Genomic DNA, 24,114 nt, shown 5'->3' with positions numbered 1-24,114 from the left:
GGCTGCCTTGAGGGGACACTGGCGAGGCTGCCCTGAGGGGACACTGGCAAGGCTGCACGGAGGGGACACTGGGGAGGCTGCACAGAGGGGACACTGGCGAGGCTGCACGGAGAGGACACTGGTGAGGTAACATTGATGGGCACTGATGAGGCTGCATTGATGGGTGCTATTTCTAACACAGACTCTCAAATAGACACAGAGAGGACATGAGCACAACGTTATTATTTGTTGCTCCGTGCGCCTCTGCGCTCTGGGCCTGCTGCAAACCTTCTAGTTCGACCCTCCCGGATAGGGCAAAAGCCACCGCCTACCTCCAAGTCTCTCCCTCACCTCGGAGATAGCTGTCCAATTGGACTCTGCCGCCCTATGTGACTCAGTGGCCATTTTGGGTTAGGCAAAGTCTATTTACGCTTTCGGCTCCTGGGTTTGGCATGTTTTATGTGAGTGGCTAGCGTAGTAACAGTATCCCATATGAAGGGGACAGTGTTTAGAGATAGGGAAAGGTTCCAGAGGAGTAGGAATAGTGCAGGGACTACGTCTACCTTTCTTCAAGAAGCCTCCCCTTTGAGTGTGGACTGGCCAGTCCGCATTCCGCTCCTCGTTGCAGATGCTTCTGCCATCTTCAATTGTTCAGACAGCTGTTACTGCTCATAAGTGGCTCCAGGATGCATTCCACACCTTGTTGCAGATGCTTCTGGTGTCTTCAAGTCTTCAGACAGCTGTTACTGATTGTAAGTGGCTCCAGATGAGTGTGCCTACCTGCCAGGCCTGAATAAATTGTGTTCAAACCTTTTCTACAATATAACTTTGTTGCTTGACCTGGACTGTGTGTTTTCTACCTGGCCTACCACACTGCACCTTGCTCACAGGCTGATCAGCAGGCAGATGATCAACAGAAGTAGGAAAGCCGGGTCGGTAACAGATGGTCAGATCAAGTGTAATTACCTAGGTAAAGCTTAGTTGGAATTCAGGCCAGAGTCAGTAATGGATGAGCAAAACGGGAACAGAAGGAGCAGGCAGAAGTGTAGTCCAAGTACAAGCCAGAGTAGTCAAGGCTGGGTTGATAACAGATAGCTAAATACAAAGAAGCACATAGCAGGTTACACAAAAATGATGTAGACAAGACAGCACTGGTTGTTTGCAGCAGATCAGTTTAAATGACGCACATGGTTAGGTATGCAATTTTGCACACGTACATTTACCTCTGTGCACATATGCCTGACTATGTGCCATACGCACAGACGTTTGTCCTAATTCACCATTCTGTATCCTGATATGCCCCTCCTGACATCAAATCTTTTTCTATATGTCTTTCTTGTTAACTCGTCGCAGAATTGAACCAGAAAGAAGGAAAGAGAGAGTTACAAATATTTATTTTAAAAAGCCATTGCACTCACATTATCAAAAATAAAAAGCAGCCCTGAAATGATATATCTTCGATATCGCTACATTGCTCACACTGCTCCATTCTGAAATTGCACACAAGCCAATCACTGGAAGTGCTATTTGTGCATTCCTCTAACCTGCTCTGATGGCTTGCAGGATAAGCCGTGCCTGCAAGCTGCTTCACAGCATGCATAGACTCATTCCAACGCGTTTCAGCATGTAGAAAACCAGAAGTGGCACTCCAAACACCATAATGTGCCTACTGACTCCAAATACTGCAGAGTGCCGCGTCCAAGGGGTCCGTCCAACCCTGTAGAAATATCTGTCACAGTAGTACTGGAGTGCACCCCAGCAGACTGTCCAGTCTCATTATTTAACAGATCACCTTTAGCTCTTCTCCTGAAGCCACACCCATCTTACACATTTCACCCTCTATGCCCTATGATTAAGCCAGTGGGGGGTAGGAGGGGTGCGGCTTTGGGTGGAGACGAGCTGAAGCCGATCTGTTAATGTAACATACCTGTTACATAGTTACATAGTAGGTGAAGTTGAAAAAAGACACAAGTCCATCAAGTCCAGCCTATGAAACGCTGTTGATGGAGCCTGAAGTGTAGAGGAAGGCCTCTCTTACAGCTCAGGAGCCCTAGTAGAGTAACAGGGAATGCCAGAGCTTAGAGTGGCATGAGTGCCTGATGAGACTTCTGCTGGAGAACGCTGATGATACGCAGGAGCAGCTGGCTGGTGGCACATTGGCAGAAGAGCAGGAACCAATGTCAGGTATAGCTACAGCTGGATCAGGTGCAGGAAGATCTACTAAGGCAAGGTCAGACAGTCCAGGTCAGCAACCAGCAGGCAGATCAGACACAGGCAGCAGGCAGAAGAGTAGTCAGGAGTCAGTGCAGGGTATGTAACAACAAGGCAGATGAGCAGAAGGGTAAGGCAGAAGTGTAGTCCAGAGACAAGCCAGGGGTCGGCAGAGTTCAGGCTAAATCAGCAGCAGACTGAGTCGGCAACGTAAGAGCAATACAGGAACAGATAAACAGATGCTTCAGGAATGCAAAAGACCAAACAGCACTGCCACAAGGAACTAGTGCAGTATAAGTAGCTTGTCTGGTGCCAATGCGCATACATAAATGCGGGAACCTGTGTACTCACACGCGCCCTACTCAAACGGCCACAAACAGGGATTATAGGAACCATAGTTACAGTTGCAAAAAAAGTATGTGAACCCTTTTGGAATGATATAAATTTCTGTACAAATTGGTCATAAAATGTGATCTGATCTTCATCTAAGTCACAACAATAGACAATCACAGTCTGCTTAAACTAATAACACATGTAGCACTGATAGGGAACCCCCAGAAGTTAGGGGATTCCAATAACATGTTGACTGCTGAACCACATTATAAAAGATGTATTTAAAATACAAGCCTATGGTTTTAGCCATAGGCAGGGAGAACAATTTTGTATCAGTACATGGTATACATTCAAATATATTGTTCTGACACAAGCTGGGCATCTGACTATATTTATACACTCTAAAAGGGGGGGGGGGGGGAGTCTTGTGCGTCTCTTTGAAGGTCTAATCAAGTTGTAATTGTATTTATATTCACAAAGGGATGGTCACTTCGCACCTAGGTGTCACTTCCAGATTCTCTGGGAAAATGTCATTCACAGCTGGAGGTGTGGATGGCATTTAGACACTATCAAGACAGTTATAAACACATCCTGTGTATTTGAAACAAATACTCTTGCTTAATCAGAATACATGATTTTGATAATCATGACAAAATTGTTTATAAATAAATGGCGATTCCATTTACCTGCTCAATCCCATCTTTTGGTCAAATTAAAAATTGATCACATAACTAACAAAACATAAGATAACAGCACTAAACCAAACAATTCACATAGTGGTTGTGGACAGTTGGGTTCTTGACTATTCAGTATAGAGATTCTTTTGGTGACAGTTAAAGCTGTGTAGGGCCTAACTAGATGTGAATATTAATTGTCAAGATAATGGGGAAGATGGAAAAAACGAAGTCTCATAACACATATAAAACCTGACACAAATGGCATTTTAAAAAAAAAAACAATTCCTATCAATCGCTCCAACATCTCTCTAACTGCCTAGTCTTAGTTGAAATATATATTTTTCTAGTTCATATTCCACCTAATTTATGTACGCAATTTACTTCTGCAGAAAAACCTCATTTTGCTTTTTGAAGGCTGAACAAAAATGTAAAAATACAAAAAATGACTAAAATAAAAAATTACACGTTGATCTAACAATGTATGAAGAACGCCAAGTCTTTTGTTGATTCCTCCGCTGTAACTTTGACAGCTAGTCTATAAGACTCCACTGCAACACCTTAAGAACGCATACAATGTTCATACATAATCTTCTTTTCTTCAGGACTATCGCAGTCCACATGACAAGAAACTTCCGGTAGGTGTGCAGATCTTTTTGCGTTTTTGATTTTCTTCTTAGACAGCTGACATGATAAGTATCAAAGTTCTTCAGACATTTACAAAGCTTTTGAAAGCACTCTTTTCCATCAATGCTGTTTGTGGCTGATGTCATAAAGCCACGAAATCAGGGAGGAAATTTATGAAGATGGCGTCACTCAGATTGTTAGTCCAACATTTGATCATTAACAAAAATGCCCATAAAGCCGTTGAGTTTTTTTTACTGCTGAAGTAAATCTATGTTCTAGAGGCAAATACGATCTAGAAAAAAAGAAAAACGTAAACCATTATCATTCAGTATAAAATATTATTCAACTGTCATTTAATCTAGACTATCCTGAATTCAATGAAACATTTATCATGAACAATAGGCTTCTCAGAGGGGGGCTGCTATCATATATATCTTGGATCAGTGATCCTACAGGAACGTAGACAAGAGAGCACAGAATACAGGATTTACAAGAATGACAGGGGTATAGTGCAGTACTGGGGTTCAGGGTTCACAGGAAGTCAGTTTCACAAGATACAGTTGATATACAAGGGTTCTAAGGCAGGAAGGATACCTAATGGTACTATCTGGGGAGAACACAGCATGTCCGCACATGCAAGAATGGTGAGGGCCCTTGAAAGGCTCGAGGCGCAGAGTCGAAGGAACTGCCTTGTCTTCTCCAGAGCTCTTAATGGTAGAGATGGGTTGTGCTGCAAACAGTTCCCCGGTTGCGGCCCTCTTACTCACCCAGGTTTGTGCCTGGACACACACACAGACATTGGGGACAGATACACAAAGACACATAAGACGGCTGGAAATGAGTAGCCATGCAAACAGTCACACAGGAATCTATAAGTGAAGTTGCATGGTGTCACCGAACAGGAAACTAGCTTAAAATAGACTTGGAGGCACAAAGGCAGACTTGCTTGGGACATTATTATTCAAAGCCTAAGGCAATCTGCTTCAGCTTGAAAAGGCAGTACTGGCTGGGCAAGTAGCTAATTCAATTAACAGGAGGTCTAATCTCAACCGCAGACCTTATAAGTTAAAGCATTGGAACTAAATGCCAATAGTAATACATCACACACATAGGTTGGACTTAATGGACTTCTCAACCTCACCTACTATGTAATGCCAGCATACCTACTGATCTTTGGGAATAGAGGGGACAGATCTATAGAAAAGCAGAAGATCTGTGACAGGTCTGATTCAAAATCTTAATAATACCCAAGTAATGTTAACACTCAATGTAGTAATACTGACATACATGTAGTAATAATACATTCATTACTTTTTTTTTTTTTTTTTGTCATCATAGTTGTTTAAACTAGAGCATCAATTATTCAATTCAATCTTAATAAAAACTTTTCATCATAAAATAATATACAAAAACTATATAAGGCTCAGTTCCCACTATTGCGACTTAAAGTTGCAGAAACTTTGAAAAGGTTCTTGCGCTACCTTGATGCGACTCTGATCTAGAGACTGTGGAGATGAATCAAAGTCACACTCCAGAGTCTCTGAATTACGTGACTTTGGGGGTCACTATAGTGGAAACGTAGTCTAAGACAGGAGATGCTTAATTATCTAGGCCAGGGGTGTCAAACTCCATTTCATCGTGGGCCACATCAGCATTATGATTGTCCTCAAAAGGGCCGGTTGTATCTGTACGATTAGATGTCCAACACATCCCCTCCCCTTACATTAGATGTCAAGAGCCACCCCACCATAAGAAGTTGAGTCCCCTACTCTCCCTAACATCACAGTGCAACCCTTTTCCTTATGCTACTGCTGGGAAGAAGCTGCAGGCATTGCTTGAAAGCAGAAAGTACAGGGTCTGAAGGAGGACCAGAGGAGGGCTGGAGCTCTCCTGCAGCTGCAGGAGAGGTGCGAGGGCCACATGAAATGGCCTGGAGGGCCAGATTCAGCCCGTGGGCCTTGTTTGACACCTGTGGTCTAGGGCATTGAAACTCTTTAACCACTTTCAGACCGGACCAATTTGCTGGTCAAAGACCAGACCACTTTTTGCGATTCGGCACTGCGTCGATTTAACTGACAATTGCGCGGTCGTGCGACGTGGCTCCCAAACAAAATTGACGTCCTTTTTTTCCCACAAATAGAGCTTTCTTTTGGTGGTATTTGATCACCCCTGCGGTTTTTATTTTTTGCGCTATAAACAAAAATAGAGCGACAATTTTGAAAAAAAACGCATTATTTTTTACTTTTTGTTATAATAAATATCCCCCAAAAATATATAAAAAAACATTTTTTTCCCTCAGTTTAGGCCGATACGTATTCTTCTACATATTTTTGGTAAAAAAAAATCGCAATAAGCGATTATTGATTGGTTTGCGCAAAAGTTATAGCGTTTACAAAATAGGGATAGTTTTATAGCATTTTTATTAATAATTTTTTATTATTTGTTTTTACTAGTAATGGCGGCGATCTGCGATTTTTATTGTGACTGCGACATTGTGGGGGACCCATCGGACATTTTTGACACATTTTTGGGACCATTGTCATTTATACAGTAATCACTGCTATATAAATGCAGTGATTCCTGTGTAAATGACACTGGCAGTGAAGGGGTTAACCAGTGGGTGGCAGTGTAGGGGTTAAGTGTTCCTAGGGGCGTGTTACTAACTGTGGGGGGGTTGGGCTTTCATTTAGTGTACACTGATCTCTGCTCCAATCACATGGAGCAGAGATCAGTGTCACTAGTTGCTAGGCAGAATGGAAAAATGTTGTTTAAACAGCATTTCCTCCATTCGGCCGCTCCGTGAGACGATCGCGGGGATGCCCGCGGTGATCGAGTCCGCGGGGTCCCGCGACCGGACTCACGGGGGTCCCGACCAGCGCGGGGAGCGCGCCGCCGGCGGCACGCTCCCGATGGCAGGGCGGCATCGAATATTGGACGTACCTGTACGCCAATATGCCTGCCCGTGCCATTCTGTCGACGTACATCGTCGTGCGCTGGTCGGGAAGTGGTTAAATTTCAAAACTCATATACGTCAGATCATAACACAACAAAAAAGATTTAACACTTCATACTGTAAATAGGAACAAGAAACTGAGCGGTGTAGATCAGATGGCTGCACCAATATTTAGATAGTGGGGGGAGTGAAACCCATAAATGTTTACATATGAAAATAAAAAACACTTTAGAACAATACTTCCATTGTTGAATTGTCTTTGAAGGCTGTGGTCTCCTGTTCTGAAGACCTTAAATAAATCAACTCAGGACATAGAACTAATCTGAGGAATAAGCATCAACATTTTAGTAACAAAACACATTATATTTTCCTCCTAAAAATAAAACAAACATTAGAGATATTTAACATTTTCTTTCGTAGATATTTTACCAGTGCACTTTTTCTAATACCCAAAAAAAAAATTGTTTGACGTCAAACGAAATGTTACCACGTGGATTTTATGTATGGTATACCATTATTATAAAAAAAACTATTATTCACCATGGTTAAAAAAATGAGCAGCTCAAAAAAAAAAGAAAAGCTGATTTTTTTTTTTTTTGTTATAAGTTCCCCTTTGTCGACAGTTATACATCACCATACTGAGCATATTGGAAAACTTCTTCAAAAACAGTCTATGGAAACAAAGATTACCATTAATACACACAAACATGTAAATAAACATTATTGGGAGGTATTTAACCTTTAGGCAATATTACATTTCACACTAATTGTGTTGAACACTTGAGCCATTGACAGTGTAGGGGTTTCCGTTACGCTGTTCCCGTGTGGTGATTCCACATCACATTCACTTTTGGTAACTATTAAAGGCATGTATGGCTTACCCATATGTGGATCCTGGAGGTGCTGATATGAGGAGGAAGGCACCAACCTTGGATTAGAAGCTGGTTTAGTAGCATATCTAAGGAGTTTAGTAATACATATTTTAAGACAATAATAAGAAACATATATTGCCAGGAAGAAACCCATGACATAGAGGAGGACAGTTCCAATAGAATACAGAATATCAGAAAGCCATTTACCGAGATTACCAAAAAGATTGTTAAACCAGCCCTTGATACTATCAGAAATACCATCAAGCATGGATTTAGGCCTTCTCCTTAAGGCTGCCACAGCTTCTTTTACCTTATTGATGTGATCAGTTATATTAATACTATAGTCAGGTATATACGTACAGCAAGTGTCATTAATTAATGCACATACTCCTCCTTGTTCAGCTAATAAGTAATCGAGGGCCATTCTATTTTGTAGGGCCACTATCCGAAGCTGTTTTTGTTCTTCATTTAGGAGGATAACAGTTTCCGTCGTTTCATTCACTATTTTTTTCATTATTCGTGCCAGTCTCCTCATCATTTGTATAGCTCTGGCTGGGCCATACATGGGAAGTATTATAGCTGCTAATCTATCACCTTCACTAATATCAAAATGGTCTGGTACATATCCATCTTCCCAGACTCCATCAGTCCCTTTAAGGAGATGATTGCTGATAGGTACTTCTCTATGTTTTCTATAGTGCCTTTGGGAGCTTCCTGTTGGGAGGTGCTTAAAATAGCTTACTTGTGGAAGCACATATCCTAAATAGCAGGTGCCTTGAAAGTATTTAGGGATAAATCGGTAAGCATTATTTCCACATATAAAGAATAAGTTTAAGGGGAGTATGGTGCACTCATAGTATTTTAGCATTAAATGGGCCAGGAATACAATATCTTTCTGCGTCTGATTATCACTTATATTCAGACATTGAAGACGATCATATACGTTTACTTTGACATTACCATTTTCCATCCATGCCTCCATGGGCTCATTCATACAAGTCCAATTAACAGTGTAATTTATTTCTTCTTGATTGATCTTCACACACTGGCAGTTAGTACAATTCTTCAATTTATATTGACATTTGCTATGCCCTAGTTGATACACAGTAGTATTTTTATCAGGAATTACGATTGTTTTTTTGTTTACCTCTAATTGTGATGGTAGTATTACTCCCCGGTACAAATGTACTCTCGTCTGTTCTCCTATAGCAGTATTTCCCTTTACCTGGATATTGGAGTGTTAATCTATACTGTTCAATAGAAAAATTGGCTTTACATACATCTCTAATACTAATGTTAAACTCACTAGTCTCATTATCCCAGTAAAATGGAGTTGTAGTCAGCAGATAGCCTTGCTTCCCATGCTCTAGCTGTGCCCCACAAATCCAACAGTTGGTCTTGTTTAGCATAAAGGCAGTTACATTAAGTAAGGATAAATAATGATTTTGATCAACATGTAAAGCAGAGATTAGTGTTGTAAAAACAACATGAGAGTAATACCACCTTCATTCTGCAGGTTCTGTGACCTTTTTGCAATGGCTAGTGTGTATCCAGGAGTCTTTGGATTAGAGTTTCACTGCTGTGTGTGTCACTAGTTGCATCTGAAATGGGCCCTCGTATCTGGGTTCAAGCCCTTTTCGTATGTGATTCTTTACCACCACCCAATCTCCTGGGTTTAGAGTATGAGCTCCTGGGTCTGAGTTTGGATCATACCCAGAGGGTGCCTCTTCCAGGTATACTGCTACCTGGCCATAGTAAATGCAAAATAATGCTGACACTCTATGGTAATAGGAACAGAAAAATATGCATTAGCCAAATCAATAACAAATCATGTACCAACCGGTATACAGTTGTTTGTCCTGGTTCACCCTTTTTTTTTTTTATCTGGAAATAGAGGAGTATTTGCAGGTGAAGAACATTTGCCAACTACATCCTTTTCCAGATATCGGTCAAGTTGTAATTGTATCCCTTCTATCTGTTATGGATTCAGGGGATACTGGGGCTTACGTGGAAGGTGAGCTCCTTCCTTTAGTTTGACATGTACAGGTGTCACATTCAACAATCCAACATCATACCTGTCCATTGCCCATAGAGTTTCAGGTGCTTGACTCAAGCCAGGAATGTCAGCTGTATCTACACATTTAGCTAGTAGTATGGTAGCAGAAGCTTGATTTAACACCTCATCAGATAGGGGGGGTTGTTACTTTAATTCCATCAGGTGTATACTGAATGCAGGCCTGTATTTCTGACAACACATCCGACCCTAGAAGATTCTCAGGAGTAGATGAGGACACTAAGAGACTAGTAATGATCTCTGTTTGGTTTCCTAATTTCAGTTTAACAGGTTTGGTTTCTTGAAGTGGGCATGGAACTCCTCCCAGTCCAATTCCATTAATTATTTTTCCTCTCAGTATACTCAAAGGTATATTTTCTGCTTTTAGAACCGTTTTGGCCGCCCCAAAATCCACCAAACAGTCAAAATTAACATGTGGAAAATTAGAAAAAGTAAGGGGTACAAAAGCATCTTGACTGTTATTACCTTTGAGAGAAACATCAGCATACATAATTTTATCAAAAGCTTTATTAGACACTGGTTGGCCTTCTTGTCAATATCTACCCAGGTAAGAGGACTCCCTTTGTTCTAGTTCAGGTTCATTTTGAGGTTTAGCTTGATCATTCTTGATTTTTTTTTTTTTTTTTTTTATTTTTATGACCACTATTTTCAGGTACAAATTTACCATTAGGACCTACATACATTACTCTCTGTGGTCTGGCTTTCTCTTTTCTATGTTTCTAGCCAAATCCATTATAGAAAAGGACCCCATTGTCCTCCATTCTGGTCTTATCATATTTATTCTGTCACTCACTTTTTTTGTTAAACCCGCTCATCAAAGCACTTCTAAGGATACCATCAATCACTTCCTCATTTGCATTCTGACAACCTGCAGCAACATGCTCACTCATCCTTTGAAAGAACATATCACATGTCTCATTCGCACCCTGGCTTGTTTGTAATAGACCAGCCCAATCACCTCCCTTGTTTTTAAACTTTAATGATCAGTAAAAGGCTTTCTTTACGTCATTAATCTTTTTAACATTTTACTTTAATTATTTTTCTTTTACAAAGGTTTTATTAGTATTAATTAACAAGTTTACATTCCAGTACAATAGGCTGTCATACAAATAACAGTTCAGGTGTTTCACAGTATAGAAGTTGTTAAAGAAGGCTGTCGCCCAGGCGATTCTATCATTTTCTGTGTCCGGGAGAACCCGGGTTTTCACATGACTGCAACAGAAGCATGTCGTACAATACAGTAACAGCCCATAGTAATCATCTACTGTTAATTGGTAAAACAAAAGAAAGAAGGAGAGAAAAAGATGTATAATGAGTCAAGAGAAGATTAAAAGAGGTCGTTGAATGAGAAGCAGGGGAGGAGTAGTGAGGGTCAAAAGAGAGAAGGAAGGAGGGTCAAGGAAGAGAGAGGGGAGGGAGGGAAGAGAATGGGCTCGCAGGGTGTGCACCACCGGTCCTTACATTGATAATATAGCAACATCGAATCTAGGAGAATAATGATATGCAAGCCAGGGCTGCCAGACACATAGGAACTTGGCATGAGTGTCAGAAACAACAGAAGACAATTTTTCATTGACCATAACATCATTCAGTCGGTTCTTGACCGCTTCGAAACTCAGGGCTGGGGTTCTCCATGCTCTGGCTATTGTCAACTTAGTTGCAGTAAATAGATGTTGCGCCAATTGGCGCTCTGGGCGTAACAGCACAGTGATTGGTTTGCCAAGGAGTGCCTCAAACGGGTCCTTTTTAAGATTCACTCGAAGTAGACTACGAAGCAATGCGTACACCCTGACCCATAGTCTGCACACCCGTGGGCACGTCCACCAAATATGGGCCATAGTGCCTTCTTGGGCACATTCCCTAAAGCAAAGAGGGAAACAGGTTGGGACAAAGCGAGCCAGGCGCGTCGGGGTATAATACCACCGGTATAACACCTTATATGCATTTTCCAGAATCAGTACATTGCGCGAGCAGTTGGATATAGCTAGGGTCATTGCCTGCCATTCCTCCGGGTCCAGCTTCTTCCCTAACTCTCTCTCCCACTGTGAATGGTAAGACCGCACTGGAGGTCTCCTCTTAGAAACCAGAGCTGAGTATATCATAGATATCAGACCAGGGGAGTGGGGCCTGGATCTGCAGATGCTCTCAAACGGTGTCAACCTGTATGGGGCGTCCTGAGATTTAATGAGACTCCGGAGGAAATGACGGATCTGTAGATACCTGAAATATTCTCGTAGAGGTATGTCATGTGACGAGCGTAAAACATCATAGGTTAAGATTTTAGTGGGAGTAAGCAAGGAGTGTACGTCGCCGAAGCCATTCATGGTCCACCACCTGAATTGCGCTGTGTCATTAAGGCCTGGAGGGAAAAGTGGGCAACGTAAAAGTCGCAACAGCGGGAGATGGGGAGAAGCCAGCCCCGCCGAGTACTTCACCGAGTCCCAAACTCGTAACGTATGAATCATACAAGGCCCTGTAATCTTAGGGCGATGTATAGGCGGAAGCCATGGTAAGGAAGAAATTGGGACGGGGTCAGTCTCAAGCAGATCAATAGTCGCCCATAGCGGGAGTTGATACGTCTCATGGAGGTGAGAGAGCGGAGCAATGGTAGCAGCCACGTAGTAGTCTCTTATATTCGGGACCGAGAGGCTCCCATTACTTTTGTTGGCGAACAGGATTTGTTTATTAATACGGGGGCGAGACGATCCCCAGATAAATTGCAGGATCTTACGCTGATGGGTATTGAGGACGTGGAGGGAATTGGGATGGGGAGAACCCTAAAATAGTAAAGTAATTTTGGGAGATAAGCCATTCTGATGGCTGTTATTCTCCCAAAACCATGAGAGAGGTAAGGAGGACCATGCCGACAACATATCCGTTAGTTTTTTGAATAAAGGTGGATAATTTGCCCGGGCGGGCCAATGCTATTTCAGGTTGAGAAGGAGGGAGGTCAAACTGCAGCTCCTGGAATTGTCGTCTCAGGTCCGGCAAAGATGAGGCATGAAACTGACGTCCCAAATGATAAAAAGAGAGTTTAAAGGGGAACCCCCACCGATAGCGGATGTTTCTGGCTTGCAAGACTTGCAGATAGGGCTTCATATTCCGCCTTTTAGCGATAGTGACCGGGGAAAGATCTGCAAACAATTGGAGGGAATGTCCCTGGAATGTAATGTCCGGCAACTCCCTGGCCGCTTGGAGAAGCCGTTCCTTGGTTCTGTAGAAGTGAAATTTTATGATCACATCTCTAGGGGGGCCTTCAGTTGGCTTAGGAGCGAGGGACCTATGGATACAGTCGAATTCTAGGCGTTCCGTAGGAATATCGGGTGCTAGCTCCTGGAAGAACGCTGTAGCTGTACCCTGAAGGTCTGTGATGGTTTCCGGGAGGCCGCGTATACGCAAATTACCTCTGCGAGCCCTATTTTCTGAGTCCTCAAGTTTGTCCTGGAGAGTTACAAGTTCTGCATTCAGTTTCTCCACCTCTTCCTCATGACCCTCCAGTACCGTGGTTGTCAGGTCCATCCGTTCCTCCAATTGATTAGTGTGGTGGCCTAGTTCTTTAAGACCCTTCACCAGTTCAGCAGACAGTTTGCGAGAGGCTGTGGTGATCTCGTCCCTTACTATGGTACGGAATTTTTGTAGCAAAGCTTCAGAGTTAGCGTCCACAGGGCTTGCTAAGTTAGAGGGAAACTGTGACAGGCTATCATCAGAATGCTGTGTGGTGTCATCAGGTTCTGGCGGTTCGGGCACCATCTTGCCCTTCCCTTTCGCCTTCCCCCGGACCGGAGAGGATTTCTGTTGTGATCTGTTGCGGGGACGGTTCCGGGGCGTATTATACATACCCGCCGGTTGCCCAATAGCGCTTGCAGTGGTTGGGGTAGATGTGACAAAAATCGTTAGCTGAATATGCCTTATCTGCCAAGTGGAATGGTCCGACAGCGCGGTGCTAGGGAATTATGCTGTCATGTTCCCTGCGACCGCGTATGCACCCCCAGTCAATTTATATAGAATCGCATGTCCATCTGTAGGCCCTCCAGGGCCACTATAGTCTGCGTGGATGGTGTGTGGTACAGGGGGGGGAGCAGGACCTGTTTTTGGGAGAGTAAAGGGCCTGTAATGGAGGACTGGGTGTACCAAGATGGCCACCGCTTACCGCAGCCTTCTGTATTTCCTCCGCAGCTCCGTGCGGCCTGTTAAATCCGGTCCCCTCTGCTGAGTTTATGTCCCAGGCCTTAGGGGGCTCCTCCGACGCACGAGGGATGCGTTCGTGTCGCCGCTATCCGCGCGGCCCGCGGTACTCGAGCGCGGAGGCTTCAGCGGCCGTGCAGGCCGCAAGATGGCGGCCGGCGCCCACCAGATGTAGCAGGCCTCGGGCCTGATCGCGGGACGCACCGCCGGTCCGGAGCCGCAACACGGCTGTGGCTATTCTCCTGGGACTTGCGGGGTGCGAGGTAAGGTGCCCGCCGGCCAAAATCTCGCCTGGTAGCGGCGGATGGTAAGGGATTGTTTTTCGGCCGGCGGAGCTCAGCAAGGATGCGTCCTCTCCCCAGCACTTCCGGTCACGCCCCCTCTACTTTAATTATTTTTATCAATTTTATTAAGTGTATTGGGTGTGGCTTCAATGACCACATTATTAGCCACCCAGCAAGCATTTTAAATTAAAGATTTTTAGCTCACAGTATATAGATTACCTTTTCTTTTAGAATAAGCAAATATAATATTTTTACGTTTGTTTTTTCATATTAAATTTACCACAGTGCAAAATGACTACACAGTGCACATGGTTTTACAATTTTAAGTCAATATTTACCCAAATTATATAGATCAAATTGTTCACGATTTTAAGTTAGAAATAAAAATTTTAGTCTCTATAATTTTAATACATTTTTACACTTTACTGACAAAATATTTTTCTTGCTTCTAAATGTTTCAGTGACTTGTTACCTGGAATTGGCCTTGTGGCAATGTCCCGTCACTTTAAAACATACATCACAAACATCAAAACAAATCATCATGCCACCCATATTCATACTGTGTTACTATTATTTAATATTCATCAGTCCCTAACCTCAAGGAGCTTACAATCCTAAGGTCCCTAACTCACATTCATACATACACTAGGGAAAATTTAGACAGTATACAATTAACCTACCAGCATTTCCCCGGAGTATGGGAAGAGACTTGGGTACCTGGAGGAAACCCATGCAGGCACAGGGAGAACACGCAAACTCCATGTAGGTAAAGTTATGGTTTGAATCAACTGTTTTGCTGATACAGAACTTTGGGCATGACATAACAATCCATGGATCTCATACACATATATACAACAAACATAACTCTCACACTTACCCTGTAGACAAAAATATTATGCAGGACAATAAGTTTCTTTCATTTCCTCTCTTTTTTTTTTTTTTTTTTTTTTATAGCCTTTTAGTGGTACAACACCCCTGTGTGCTTTTGTTCCATTCCTTGAGGGACTCAGCCACTCCTGTTCCCAAGATGAATCTTTGGCAATCCAGGAGAAGCTTCCGGTGGGATCACACAGACCCCAATCTGGGGTGTACTCGGTGGTACAATTCCCCATCTCACACGGTGGTGAGACTTCCTCAAGAATTCATCTATTATTAAATCCAATGGTCACACAGACACAATTTTACTTAATAATAGCAGGAACTGTATATCTGGCCTCCAATCCTGGCCAAGGATCTGTACCAGACTATACACTGTACTAATCAGTCACACAGACCGACAGGCACACAACTGAGGGGGGGGTGTTAGTCACAGAAGCTGCTAAAAAAAAGAAGGAAGATGTAACACACTCCTTTCTAAAAAGGAAACAGTCCACTTATATGCAAGATACATGGCAGCACATATGATAGGCACACAACTGAATAGGGTCACACATAGTGATGGCCGAACGGTTCGCCCGGCGGTCGTTTCGCGGCGAATTTCCGACATTCGCGGTCCGCACGTTCGAACGCCTTTTTCCGTCGTTCGCCGCGGCGGACTTACGTGTTTAATGTATACAAGAACTTTAACCTTTGGTGACACGTTTATCATGTGATACAGGACAGCCAATTGAGACATGACAGCACATGGACACTTGTACATTCCCCCTAACCTATAAATACACCCGATCCGGTGGCCATTTTACATTCTTTCTTCTGTTACGATAGGGACAGGTTCCTGTGTGGAGTAGGGAGAGATAAACCACTAGCTATTTGGTACACAAAAGTTCTTTTCAGGACTGGTATAGGTGTTAGGTGTTGATAGGTTTGCTGTGCTGCTGATTCTTGCAGCAGCCTGAGTGTCTTTTGTTAGTTTAGAGAAAGGGAAAGGACGGTGTATGCTACAGGGACAGCCAGATTAGTCTTTCATCATCATCATCATCATCATCATCATTAGCTGTTACTATCAAGGTCCACAAAAGAGCTGTTCCAGTAACCACTAATCGTTCTCTTTTTTTGCCAATTTGTATAGGGACAGGAAGGAAGCAGTGTTGTCAGGCAGTGAGGGTAATTTTAAAGACTTGCTGTTATTATTAGTTCCACAAAGGTTCTTTTCAGGACTGGTATCAGTGGTACAGTAATAGGCTTGTACATGTATAATATTCTTTCTTCCAAATATAGAAAGGATATTATACTTGACTGCTGCCCTTCTGCTGCAGTCTGCTAAACATTCACAACTCACTTGTTCCACAAAAGTTCTTATAAGGACTGGTAACTTGGTATAGGGTGCTACGGTACATAGGCTTGAGTGCGGTACAGTCTGCTGTTCTGTAAGGACCGCTATCGGTCCACAATAGATAGGGTTGACGTGCACCACTGCTGACCGCTCACCTATACTGCAGCAGTCCTTCAGCGGTATAGGGACTGACGTACAGTCTGCTAATCACTAACACACAACCTGCTTGTTCCACAAAAGTTCTTATAAGGACTGGTAACTTGGTATAGGGTGCTACGGTACATAGGCTTGAGTGCGGTACAGTCTGCTGTTCTGTAAGGACCGCTATCGGTCCACAATAGATAGGGTTGACGTGCACCACTGCTGACCGCTGCCCTATACTGCAGCAGTCCTTCAGCGGTATAGGGACTGACGTACAGTCTGCTAAACACTAATACACAACCTGCTTGGTCCACAAAAGTTCTTATAAGGACTGGTAACTTGGTATAGGGTGCTACGGTACATAGGCTTGAGTGCGGTACAGTCTGCTGTTCTGTAAGGACCGCTATCGGTCCACAATAGATAGGGTTGACGTGCACCACTGCTGACCGCTCACCTATACTGCAGCAGTCCTTCAGCGGTATAGGGACTGACGTACAGTCTGCTAATCACTAACACACAACCTGCTTGTTCCACAAAAGTTCTTATAAGGACTGGTAACTTGGTATAGGGTGCTACGGTACATAGGCTTGAGTGCGGTACAGTCTGCTGTTCTGTAAGGACCGCTATCGGTCCACAATAGATAGGGTTGACGTGCACCACTGCTGACCGCTGCCCTATACTGCAGCAGTCCTTCAGCGGTATAGGGACTGACGTACAGTCTGCTAAACACTAATACACAACCTGCTTGGTCCACAAAAGTTCTTATAAGGACTGGTAACTTGGTATAGGGTGCTACGGTACATAGGCTTGAGTGCGGTACAGTCTGCTGTTCTGTAAGGACCGCTATAGGTCCACAATAGATAGGGTTGACGTGCACCACTGCTGACCGCTCACCTATACTGCAGCAGTCCTTCAGCGGTATAGGGACTGACGTACAGTCTGCTAATCACTAACACACAACCTGCTTGTTCCACAAAAGTTCTTATAAGGACTGGTAACTTGGTATAGGGTGCTACGGTACATAGGCTTGAGTGCGGTACAGTCTGCTGTTCTGTAAGGACCGCTATCGGTCCACAATAGATAGGGTTGACGTGCACCACTGCTGACCGCTGCCCTATACTGCAGCAGTCCTTCATCGGTATAGGGACTAAGAGTTTTGTCACAGGGTCATTTAAAAAATGACAGGCAGAGGAAGAGGCAGGCCCTTCCGCAGGGGTGGTAGGGGTAGGGCAGGAGCAACAGGCTTGAGCCAAAGTGGGAAGTTGCAGAAGGTGCGTTCAATTACTTTAAAGGATGCACCAGACTTGGTTGAGTGGCTCGCTCAGCCTTACTCTTCTGCACCCTCCTCATCCTCTCGATCTGCACCCTCTTCTTCACTCTCTGCTATGTGCACCCCCAAAGACACTACCACCAACAACACGACCACCACCACCACCACCACATACCTTCCGCTTGAGTCACTGGAATTATTTTCCGATCCATATCAAGAGGACATTTCTGATGCGCAGCCACTCTTGGTATTGGATCAGGAAGAGGAGGTAGCAACAAGCGCTACTCAGCAGTCTGACGCCAGTACCCAGATCAGCCCAAGGAGGAGGTTGGTCCCCGGTGTTGCTGCCTACTCCGAGATCTCTACTTATAGCGGTGGGGAAGGTGACGTTGATGATGACGTGTCTAGTGATGTCACGTGGGTGCCCACAAGAGAGGAAGAGGAGGGGAGTTCAGAGGGAGATATGGACCAGCAGATAGGGAGGAGAAGCAGCAATGACTTACATTGCACAGCAGGGACAAAGCAGACTGCAAATGTATCAGGAGCGAGTCATCGACCATGTACGGTCACATCTGGCGCTCCCAGGACACCGGCACATGGCTCCGCAGTGTGGGCTTTTTTTAACGTGTCCGCTGCTGACAATAGCGTTGCCATCTGCAATCTTTGCAGTCAACGCGTTAGTCGCGGTAAGCCCAATACTCACCTAGGGACGACCGCCTTAAGAAGGCACATGAGCAGCCATCACCGAGCCCAGTGGGAGCAACGGAACACACAAAGCCACACTGCAGGCTCTCACCGTCCAGCCTCGTCTTCTACTTCTCCTTCTCCTCTCTCCTCACAATTGTCCTCCACTCCACCTTCCATCACGCCAAGCTCACATTTTTCTGCAAAAAGGCAGGCTTCCGTGGGCCTAATGTTTGAGCGTAAAAAAATGATGACGCCGGATAACCCTCTTGCCCAACGGTTGGCGGCTGGCTTGTCAGAACTCATAGCCCGCCAACTACTGCCATATAAACTGGTGGACTCGGAGGCCTTTCGCAAATTTGTGGCCATTGGAACACCACAATGGAAGGTCCCAGGAAGGAAGTATTTCTCAGAGAAGGGCATCCCAGAGCTATATGGCCATGTTCAGCGGCAAGTGAATGTATCTCTGGCACACAGTGTCGGTGCCAAGATACATCTGACCACAGACACGTGGTCTAGCAAACACGGGCAGGGAAGGTATATCAGTTTTACTGCCCACTGGGTGAACCTTCTGACGGCCGTCAAGCATGTAACCCGTGGCACCCGTGTAGATTTGGTTTTACCGCCACGGATTGCATGCAGGCCTGACTCTTCTTCTCCTCCTCCTACTCCATCCTCCTCCCTCTCCTCCTCAGCTGCCTCCTCCTTTTCCGCTGCTAGCGTCTCTTCCACTGCACCGCCCAAGCTCCCCAGAACCTATTCCACATGCCAGGTGAGACGTTGCCATGCCGTGCTGCGTCTGTTGTGCCTGGAAGCAAAGAGCCACACTGGCCCGGCACTCCTTTCAGCTTTGCGTTCACAGGCAGATGAGTGGCTAACACCGCTCAATTTGACAGTTGGTAAAGTGGTGTGTGACAACGGTGCCAATCTGCTTAGCGCATTGAAACAGGGCAAAATCACGCACGTGCCGTGCATGGCACACGTCTTAAACTTGGTCGTGCAGCGATTCCTTGTCAAATACCCTGGGGTCCAGGACATCTTGCGGCAGGCAAGGAAAATCTCGGCCCATTTCAGAAGATCTTACACGGCCATGGCTCGCCTTGCTGACATTCAGCGGCGACACCATCTGCCGGTCAGACGTCTTATTTGCGATTGCCCGACGCGATGGAACTCAACCTTCTATATGCTTGATAGGCTGCTCCAGCAGAAACGTGCAGTTAACGTCTACCTGTATGAACTCTGCGAAAGAAACGGTTCTGGGGAGCTGGGTTTTTTTTCACCGCGCCAGTGGCTGCTCATGCGCGACACATGCAGACTTCTGCGGCCATTTGAGGAGATCACCAAACTGGTCAGTCGCAGCCATGGCGCCATCAGTGACATGGTACCTTATGCCTTCTTTCTGGAGCGTGCATTGCGTCGTGTCATTGATCAGGCTGTGGAGGAGCAGGAGCGGGAAGATGAGGAAGTCGCAATGCTGGATGAATTCCCAGGGGGGGCTACTCTATCTGAGACAAGTCAACAACAGGAGTCTGATGAGGAGTCAGAGGAGGATGGTGCCGGGGCGGATGAGCAGGAGCAAGAAGAGCATGCTTTAAACCTTTCTGGGATCCCTGTTGTGCGAGGATGGGGAGAGGAGAATGAAGAGGACGACATTATCCTGGATGATGAGCAGGAGCCAGGCCACCACACCGCTTCCACTTTAGTGCAAATGGGGGCCTTCATGCTCCAGTGTTTTAATAGGGACCCCCGTATAAAAAGCATGAGGGTCAAGGACCAGTACTGGGTGGCAACGTACTTAGACCCCCGGTACAAACACAAAATGGCGGAAATGTTACCGCCGTCGCAGAGGGCTGTCAGAATGCAGCACTTCCAGGCCTTGCTTCGAGAAATGCTGCATTCTGCTTTTGCGTGCGCTGGCAGAGGAGCAATTCCCACTCCCAGAGAAGGATTTGCGGGTACCAATCCAACAGCGCCTGCAAGAAGAGGCCGGTTTGAAGATGTGTTGGTGACTTCGGATATGAGGTCATTCTTTCAGCCGACCCATCGACAGGTGTCATCCGGATCCAGCATCAGGGAACGCCTAGACCGTCAGGTGTCCGACTACATTGGGTTAACGGCCGATGTGGACGCTCTGAGGAGTGATGAACCCCTAGACTACTGGGTGGGCAGGCTTGACCTCTGGCCAGAGCTTGCCCAATTTGCAATCGAACTGTTGGCTTGCCCCTCATCCAGTGTCCTGTCCGAAAGGACGTTCAGCGCAGCAGGGGGGATTGTGACCGATAAGCGTACTCGCCTAGCTCACCACAGTGTTAACTACCTCACATTTCTAAAAATGAATGAGGCATGGATCTCGGAGGAATTCAACACATGTGATCAGTAGACCATGTATATGTCTATAAACAATTTTTGGAATCAAGCACACAGACCTTCTTAATTCATTTGGCTCACTTCCCTGACCCAAAAAAGCACACCGTACTATATGCCCCTACCCTCCTCTTTGAAGAGGTTGAGCGGTGTCATATTTCTACTGGGGCTGCTTATTATGAGGGGTTCCCACCATCCCTGTGCTGTGCTGACTTCCTCCTGGGTGTTCTTATTATGAGGGGCTCCCACCATCCCTGTGCTGTGCTGACTTCCTCCTGGGGGTTCTTATTATGAGGGGATCACACCATCCCTGTGCTGTGCTGACTTCCTCCTGGGGCTGCTTACGGTGCTGCTGTCAGCGCTGTATGTCACGGAGCTGCTGTCAGCGCTGTATGTCACGGAGCTGCTGTCAGCGCTGTATGTCACGGAGCTGCTGTCAGCGCTGTATGTCACGGAGCTGCTGTCAGCGCTGTATGTCACGGAGCTGCTGTCAGCGCTGTATGTCACGGAGCTGCTGTCAGCGCTGTATGTCACGGAGCTGCTGTCAGCGCTGTATGTCACGGAGCTGCTGTCAGCGCTGTATGTCACGGAGCTGCTGTCAGCGCTGTATGTCACGGAGCTGCTGTCAGCGCTGTATGTCACGGTGCTGCTGTCAGCGCTGTATGTCACGGAGCTGCTGTCAGCGCTGTATGTCACGGAGCTGCTGTCAGTGCTGTATGTCACGGAGCTGCTGTCAGCGCTGTATGTCACGGAGCTGCTGTCAGCGCTGTATGTCACGGAGCTGCTGTCAGCGCTGTATGTCACGGTGCTGCTGTCAGCGCTGTATGTCACGGAGCTGCTGTCAGCGCTGTATGTCACGGAGCTGCTGTCAGCGCTGTATGTCACGGAGCTGCTGTCAGCGCTGTATGTCACGGAGCTGCTGTCAGCGCTGTATGTCACGGAGCTGCTGTCAGCGCTGTATGTCACGGTGCTGATGTCAGTGCTCTGTATTACGGTGCTGCTGTCAGTGCTCTGTATCTCCTGCACCCTCTTGTTTGCCTACCCTGGTCCCTGACCTTCCCTCTCCTCCATTGCCTTCATTAGCTCCATAGTCCTGAATTGTCAGAACAATTTCCCAAATAAAAAAAAAATGCTTGTAGTTATCGATCCCAAATTCACCTCATACATGTATTATGCTATTGTCCAGGTGGTGGGACTACGTGCTACCCCCTAATAATTACCCCGTGGCCGCAAATTCGACCTAAAGGTTTGCGAAATTCGCCTCCCATTGAAGTCAATGGAGCCCGCGGCGAACGGTCGTTTTCGCGAACGTTTGTGTCCGTTCGCGTTTCGCGTTCGCGAAACGTCCCGTCGGAAGTTCGTCCATCACTAGTCACACAGACAGATTAAAACAGTTCACAAATGTAACAAGCACTCCTTTAGACAAGCCACTCATGCAGGACACACACAGCATCACATATTCCAACAAATGGGGCAGTACAGTAACAAAAACATGTCAATAGGAGAAAATTCTAGAGTATAGAATCTGATAGAGAAAAAACAGGAAAAAATCGCGCTACCACCTATATTAAATATTACAAAAATTGTGCACACATAAAAAAACTGCTGCAGTTCTACTATATACCAAAAAATATATAAATACTCGAAAAAAATGTCCCAAAGGAAAAACTGCGCTGTCCTAAGTATAAACCTAGGTTATGTGTTTCCCTTACAGGGGAATTTAAACAACTACAAAAATTCGTGTGGCAATGTCATAAAATATATTATTGCCACAACCCTGAAAAATAGAAAGGTTTATTTATATATAATGTGAAACTTATAATATATATCCCCAACAGAATAATATCATCTATACCTTCAATTCAACAAGTGCAAGACAATAACATATGACATATCTATATGCACGATGCACACACAATGCATATAAAAACACAGCACCCTCTGCACCCCTATCTCAACAGGTGCAAAGGAATGGCACATTCATATATATCATAGAAAATGTGAAATGGCATACAAAAAAAGGAAATTAAATAATAAAGTGTCCAAATTATTATTGAGAACAAAGTCCAATATGAACTAAGAAACACCACGTGTCAAATGTGATATTGAACTCTCGGTTTCCTGTTCAGCCACTCAATATGAGTTATAGTGCACCACCACCGGAAGTGAGAATTGGCTCCTTACCAGAAGTTCTTAGATAATACGCTCTGAGAAGTCAAACCAAGCCGTGTGTATCCCTTAAACGTCCATAGGCTCCGCCCATAAGTTAAAGCATAATACAATCAGGCTCCAATATTTGGCAGTGACCGATCCACCATAAAGGGAGGAGAAAAACGCTCCAAACAGTGTAAAAACGTTTTATTACAAATAATAAAAAGAATAAGAAAAGCACTTACAAAGGTCCAACACAATTGGGCATATCACAGTAGGTAGCGCCGGCCGGACGCAATCCTCTACATCAATAGCCTATTCGCCAGCTGGTCAAAACAAATACTCTTGCTTAATCAGAATACATGATTTTGATAATCATGACAAAATTGTTTATAAATAAATGGCGATTCCATTTACCTGCTCAGCACTAACCCCCGAAAGAGCTGCTGGTTAGATTTGGGCTTACCGTTACCTTCTGGTCCACTCGATTCACATCTAGAGGTGTCCCGTGGTAGATGGCCCAGTAACTTGAGAGACTGACAACAGATCCACTTGAATGGATTTTAGTTGCAAAAACGTAGACAATGAACAATCTCTTAAATTGGGATCAGAGGGTTGGAAAGGAAGTTCAGGTACTCTTAATGTCAAAGTCAAAATGCTGAAGAAGTTGCTTACTTTGACTGCATCCAGAGAATAGCCATTCGCAACTGGATGTTCACTCAAGTTGGACAGTCCCTCTCTCACAAGGCCTAGCAGCCAACAAGGTGCTTACTCAGCAACAAGTCTCTGCCACAGACGTTGTTGTAGAGCATACAAGATAATGTCTCTGCCGCAGACGTTGTAGAACACGTAGGAAAACTAAACTTGAAGAACACTCGTGTGATACCTAGATCTTTCAGCCACCTTGGCTATATCCACGAGGCCGGATTCTCTTGGGTACTTCAGCCCTTCCAGGCTCTTAATAAGAAACCAACCCATGCGTGGTCTTCTTCTGAAGAGTCCTCCCCTGGAATGCTTAAGTTACTGGCTCTCTCCCAAACTGGAGTCGGCACCCAACCACCTCAGAATCCTCCTTTAGTTTCCTTGCCTCGGGCTATCCA

The sequence above is a fragment of the Lithobates pipiens genome, unplaced genomic scaffold (assembly GCF_037356315.1).
Source record: "Lithobates pipiens isolate NorthernLeopardFrog02 unplaced genomic scaffold, aLitPip1_a1.2 Scaffold_16, whole genome shotgun sequence".
Taxonomy (NCBI): domain Eukaryota; kingdom Metazoa; phylum Chordata; class Amphibia; order Anura; family Ranidae; genus Lithobates; species Lithobates pipiens.
This window is presented reverse-complemented; position numbering follows the sequence as displayed.